At 37.2% G+C, this 6,397-nt stretch overlaps 1 long non-coding RNA gene across 1 annotated transcript in view; it reads right to left on the bottom strand.

Annotated features, from left to right (window-relative positions):
- LOC109300972 overlaps positions 1-370 on the bottom strand; it is a 54,304-nt gene extending 53,934 nt beyond the window's left edge. The window contains exon 1 of the long non-coding RNA XR_002098375.1: positions 143-370. This is a non-coding gene — a long non-coding RNA (uncharacterized LOC109300972). The remainder of the gene's footprint in view (positions 1-142) is intronic.
- Between the last annotated feature and the right edge of the window lie 6,027 nt (positions 371-6,397).

Below are 6,397 nucleotides of genomic sequence, written 5' to 3'. Positions count from 1 at the left end.
GAATTTACAAATAGTGACATTTCAGAACAATTTTGACATCTAAAAACAGACAAGCCATCTCATAGCAGCACTTACAATTCACTTCTAATATAACCAACCTGAAATGCAGAGAACGAGTTACAAGTCCTTTCAAAATACTCACTCTTTATTCAAAAAGCCCCCCCTTCTCCTCATTGGAATTCAAGGCACATCATTCTATCTGCTGCTGCAGCATCAACAATCCACAGCAGAAAATAACTTGCGTAAGCACGGCATACCAAGGAACACTTAAAAGCTGCACTAAGCTTAGCCACATGAGAAATGTAATAAAACATCGCTCAGCTCATTTAATGTTTGGAAGGCATGATGTCCAGGTTAATATCTGAAGTGGGGGAAGGTAGAGAGTAAGCCATGGGGAGGGCTCCTGAACTCCGCCACAAACAAAACTGGGAAGGTCTATTGTGACTTCTGATAAGAACATTTATTTTACCTCAATTAAAATTTCAGGCATGCCCTTGAGAGGGAAAAAAAGAAAGACTTCTCCCCATACATTTACACACATTCATATGTATGCCTACGTGTATACAGACACAACACACACACCTCTGTCTCAGGAGCCTGGGGAAATGTTCTTATGCATTCTTTGTGGCACTGACCTCATGAAAATGTGTGCAGGTGATAAATACAATTTAATAAAATAATCACTCATGCAAGGGGTATTTAAAAGAATCTTTTCTCTTTCCGATGCAAGAAGCGTATTTCAATTCCATTCTGCTTCTAGAGATGTTATTTGTTCTGCCACCTCTTAGTTGTCAGTTTAGCAAACAGCTGTGAATCCTTAATGATCGTCTCAAAATAGTGGAGTCAATTTAAGATATTTCCAATTTTTTAAAGATATCCTACAAATAAAATATTCTGCAAAATATTTGTGCATCTCTAAACTAATGCTGTATAAAAAACAAACAATGGATGTTTTCTTCCTATCTACAGTCTGTCTTTCCCCTCTCACTTGGAAACGATAGTTACTTTGTTAACAGAAAAGTTCAGTAGAGTGTCAGGCAGTAGTTTGTCTTGAGGGAGTTGACATCTTTTGTTGGGGAGAAGTCAGTTGCTTTTAAAATATATCCCTATGAGAGAGAATTTTGTCCTAAATCATAGCCACTGTAGTTTTGTTTTCTGCTTTTTAAACAGGCATTGGTTAAATCGTTTATTATAAACAAGAATTAAGAAGCTGATGAGTTAAAATGAGATATGGATTCAAGGTGCTCGGAAGAGTTGATTTAGTTATCCCATACACTGCAATTTCTATTAAATCCTTGTGTCGTTGAAGCCAACTGGAAAATTCCTGTTGACTTCAATGGGAGCAGAATTTCATCCATAGACTGTTGAAGGCTCTAATAGGTTGAATCTTGTTGATTAATATTTTTCCATATTCAACAAAAGTTTTTTATTTTTCACTTTCCTTTTGCCCAATAGTAAAATATTGATAAAAGTTTGGGATTCATATTAATAAGAGTCCAGTTTCATGACAAATGTTAAATGATACATTTATAGGTATCAGTCTAAGATATTAAAATAAATTCCTAAGAGATAACTCTTTTCCAGATTATTATCTTCTAATAAATGTGCATTGTGCAAACGTGCCTTAGGCTTGATTAAATTCACACAGCACAAGAACTCTTTAGAGAAGAACAACAGATGGCTATTTTGCTAATCAAAATATAAAGACAAAGAATTAAACTGGAACTTTGAGAGTTGCTGTTCAAAAATTCTATTTGTGGCTGCCAAAACTTATTTAGCCTTTAGGGATTTTAGACAAATTAATTTTAAAATAACCACACCTGAATTACCCGGGAAATATCTGTATTTTAGCTGAACTTCTTTGCTTTTGTACATGTTATGCTTTACTAGATTGGTGACAAGGAAGCAGTATTAGAAACCTAGTATGGGTTATTTTATGCTACAGATGTTTGATAATACAAATACACAAGGCTCAGCTGTCAACTCCGCACTTTAAAAAAATATGATAGCTAATGTGTAACCAATTAATATATTACAAATGAACGTTCACAATACTGGGTCTTTCGTTGATAATTTTTCCTTCATATAACACCATCTGGAAGATGTTTCCCTATTATTGATCATGCCACTTATCAGCAATTCACAATGTATTTCTTTGTACTTGGTGCAAAACCTAAACAACATGGACCTAGTTCATTGACCTTTTGATATTTGGCAATGGAGGAGCAAGGCACAAAGAGCAGAAGCACGCAACCTCATCTTGGCTTGTATTCAGACCAAGACATTCTAAAATATGAAATACATTATCAACTTTTATAGTAAAGGAAGCAATATTTTGAGCCTGATTCAAAAGTCCATTGAAGCCAATGGCAGCCTTTTCATTTACTGGGCATTTGATCATAAAATTTGCAAAGAGAAAGCTATCTTTTAAAATAGCAATATACTGGTAAATAACCTCTCATGCTATCCAGCAAGTGAACAGTACACTTTGTTATACTTTCTAAAATATAATTTGGTGGGAAGTTGCAGAGCTAGAGGTCTATGAGATGTTGGCAACAAAATCTAAACCAACATGGAATGGGTGTGATAATGGATTTTGTTACAAGTTGAAACTCAGGGAATAGGTTGATTGAAAGGTTCATGAACCTTTTGAGTAAACCTGAGCTCAGTTTCAAGTAAATATGGGCTGATTAATAGCTTTAGGTTTAAATGATGTAAAAATGTACAGATTCATTCTATTATTTATTCATAACATAGAATGCTGAACCTGCAACTGAAAATAAAAATTGTGATGATGTGCACTAGTATGAAATCTGATAAAATATTAAAATGAGCTTCTACATTTGGCATTGCTCTTTTTATAATTGCACATAAAAAATTAAGGCTACAAAGTTAAATCTCTACAGAACAACTAAATTGAGACATTGTGTCCATGCAGTACATTGCATTATGAATTTAATTTAATAAAAACTTGCACTTTTCTTAATATTACAGGACTACTTGCCTTACTTCTTGCTGTCAGCCCCAGTGCCTATGCCCAACCAGTCTCAGCTCCCTTTTGTGAAAGGGTTTTTGGTGAAAATCAGTGTTCAACTAAACAAAGATTTTTTTTTTTGTGAAAAATGTCTGCGTTTTATGAAAAAAAATTAAATATTTTGTCAAAAAATAACTGTACGTTTGAAAACTAAAAAGATTCAGCCAAGGAACAAAGTATTTCTATATGGAAATTTCAGCATGTTGGCATGTCAGAGTAGTAGTAATTTGGGCTCCTTCTAAGCCATGTTCCTGAATATGAGGGATAACTAAGGACTCCTATGATAAACTGCAATCACTGGTCAGTAAAATGAGATATAGCATTGCATGCTGGAGAAATAGTTCAGCTAAGGACACCAGCCCATTTTGGAGAAGAGGTGCATGAGTTACCTAAATGACAACAACTTCCAGGTGACCCTGTGTAACTTTATGTGGAGGTTGTAACCTTACTGAGGTGAGAGGTGTCTTTTGGTTCTGTATTCAGTAGGTTCCTGCTTCATTTCCTAGGCTCCTAGCTGAATAATACCAATAATTTTCAGATCAAAATTTGGTGGTTTTACTAGGAAGTTTTAAATTTTATCTCCACACTAGAAATAAAAAAGCCCAGTATTTTTGTGAAGCAATATATTTTTTTCCTGAGAAACAGTGTTAACTAACCCAATATATTGATAGAATGACCTTCTCTGCCTATACTTACAGACTTATATATTAGTGATTTTGACTTGTAAGTCATGCATTTAGGTCATTATACCATCTTAACCCAAGCCTTATTTAGGCAAGCACCTAATGACTTTATCTAGGCTTCCTCCTGATGAGGTAGGTTTTCCACCTTGGACAAGAAAGCAACATATTTCTTTTAAAATCCAACTGGTTTTGCTACAGAGCATAAAGAAATGGTTGGAATCCAGGTCTTTCATTCTTTTTCAAGCAGCTAGTGGCCAACAGAGCCTGCTCTGCCCACTGACATTGTAGCTGGATCCTGAACAGGACATCTTCTCACAGATTTCAGGTAAAATTTAGCCTCAGTAAAGATTGCAGAACCAAGCTCAGATTTTTTTTCTCTGAATACATAAGAAACTCTTATTTACTTTATAACTAAAAACTCTATTGTCTAGGCAGCTGATATATTAGTGGTACTTATTTGCTAATCTTAAAAAGATATATTGTTACTTTATTTTTTGTTTTGGTTGCCCATCTATCTCCCTAGAAGCATCTCTCTCGCTCCCCCTCTCTCACCTCAAGCAGTCTACCATATTTACCAAAATCCTAGATAGCTTCAATTTGAAGACAACCCCCCAAAAATTAGATTCTATACATGGACAATTATAAATTTGTTATAATTTTTGAGGTATAGAATTTAATTATTGGAGAGTCATCTTAAATTCAACCTCCCCACAACTAGCAAGGAAAGCTGGAGCAAGGGCCAGAACCAGAGCCCAAGGTAAGTGGCTAGTGGTGGAGAGGAGAAGGGCAGACTGTAAGATTTGCCCCCATGTTGCCCTACCCCCCACCCCCCGGCACAGTTTCCCTTATACTCTCCCTGCCATGAGCTCCTTCCCAAATCATGTGGCCACCCTGGCCCAGGATGAAAGCCATAGCTGAACGCTTGCCTGCTCCAGGCTGGTACTCAAATCTAAGATGAGGCTTCTCCCCTCCCCAAACACACGTGGCAACTGGGGTGGAAAAAAACCTCATTTTGTATTCAAGCAAGTACAGTAATTCTAAGTTTATGTACAAACATAAAATCCTCCTACATTTAAAAAATACATAAGTAAAATGTAATATACATTTATATTGCTTAGTTAAGGCCTATATGAAAATATTAACAACCTCTTCACCTGATAGGGTATTTAAACTCTCACTGGCCCCATCTACACAAGATGCTGGCTGCGCAGTTGTTGCTAGAATAACACTATACTGATAAGTACTAAATGACTGCACAGTAACCAGAGTTACTATGCAGTTGTGTCAAGGAATGGATGTTTTATGATGCTGACTGCACAGTAGGTCATGACTAATGCACAGTAGCATCACAGTACACTTCCTGCTACATGACACTACTTCACAGTAGTCATGGGCTGCTGCACAGTCAGAGTCTTATCCACTGAGTCCCAGGAGCTACTGCATCATCTTAGAATGGCCAGGTCACCTTCTATGGTTCCTTCAAATCCCTTCTAACATAACAGATTATATTGTGGACTAGAAAAAAAAATAGTGGTAGGAGGAGCAGGAATAGTCAGTAAAATAGAAGTTTAACATAACCTTCAAGATGACAGGTTGAGAGCCATGGGGCTCTTTAGCCTGGAAAAGCGCAGGCTCTGGGGTGATCTGGTGGCCACCTATAAGTTTATCAGGGGTGTTCACCAGGATCTGGGGGAGCATCTGCTCACCAGAGCACCCCAAGGGATGACAAGGTCAAATGGTCACAAATTCCTCCATAACCATTTCAGGCTGGACATAAGGAAGAACTTTACTGTTTGAGCCCCCAAGGTTTGGCATAGCCTGCCATCAGAGGTGGTTCAAGCACCTACTTTGAATGCCTTCAGAAGACATCTGGATGTTTGTCTTGCTGGGATCCTATGACCCCAGCTGACTTCCTGCCCCTGGGGCAGGGGGCTGGACTCAATGATCTTCGGAGGTCCCTTCCATCCCTAATGTCTATGAAATCTATGAATCTATGAATGTCAAATTGCCTGACTAACCAAGTATTCTTAATATGATTAAAAACAATATTCCCTGTTCCTCTCTCCTTGCTTCTGGACCTCTGTTGTGAGACCATGGTATACTTTGATTATACACTTTTTGGAGAACAGCCAGCACTTCTACTTTTAAGTGTACTTTTGGGTCTCAAAAATAATCATCATCATCAAAAATGCTTCCAAGTGCAGAATATGAGAGACAGAGGAATCGTTATTTTCAAGGCACAAGAACAAATACACAACAGGTGCTTGAAATGCTGTCTGCTAGCTACATTTATTTTGAAATGTTTGATGCATTTCTTTGGATAATCCCACTATGGCATAGAAGCTAAGTAAGGTTTCTCTTGTCACAACTTGTACCACTAAAAATAGCCACAGAATTTCAAAGTATAACGACACATGGACAATACTTGCTTGGCAAATTATCTTTCTGTTGATTTCATTATTCAGACCCATCTCCCCTACTTCAGTTGATCCAGCAGAATCTGGACATCCATGGAGGAAGCCTGGCAGCTACAGCAATCCATGTGTCAAGCTCTGGATTGAAATTTTCCAACAGTGGAAAATTAGTGTTAATTTTGACCCAAGGGTTTGGCTAATTAAAGAAATAAATGAGTTATTAATATCACTGGCAATTTCCAGGAAGTCATATTTGTAGGCACTAA

This window comes from Gavialis gangeticus, unplaced genomic scaffold, assembly GCF_001723915.1.
Source record: "Gavialis gangeticus isolate Ggan-Ray unplaced genomic scaffold, GavGan_comp1, whole genome shotgun sequence".
NCBI classification, from domain to species: Eukaryota; Metazoa; Chordata; order Crocodylia; family Gavialidae; genus Gavialis; species Gavialis gangeticus.
Note: the sequence above shows the minus strand (reverse complement) of the source record. Positions and strands in the feature narration are given on the sequence as shown.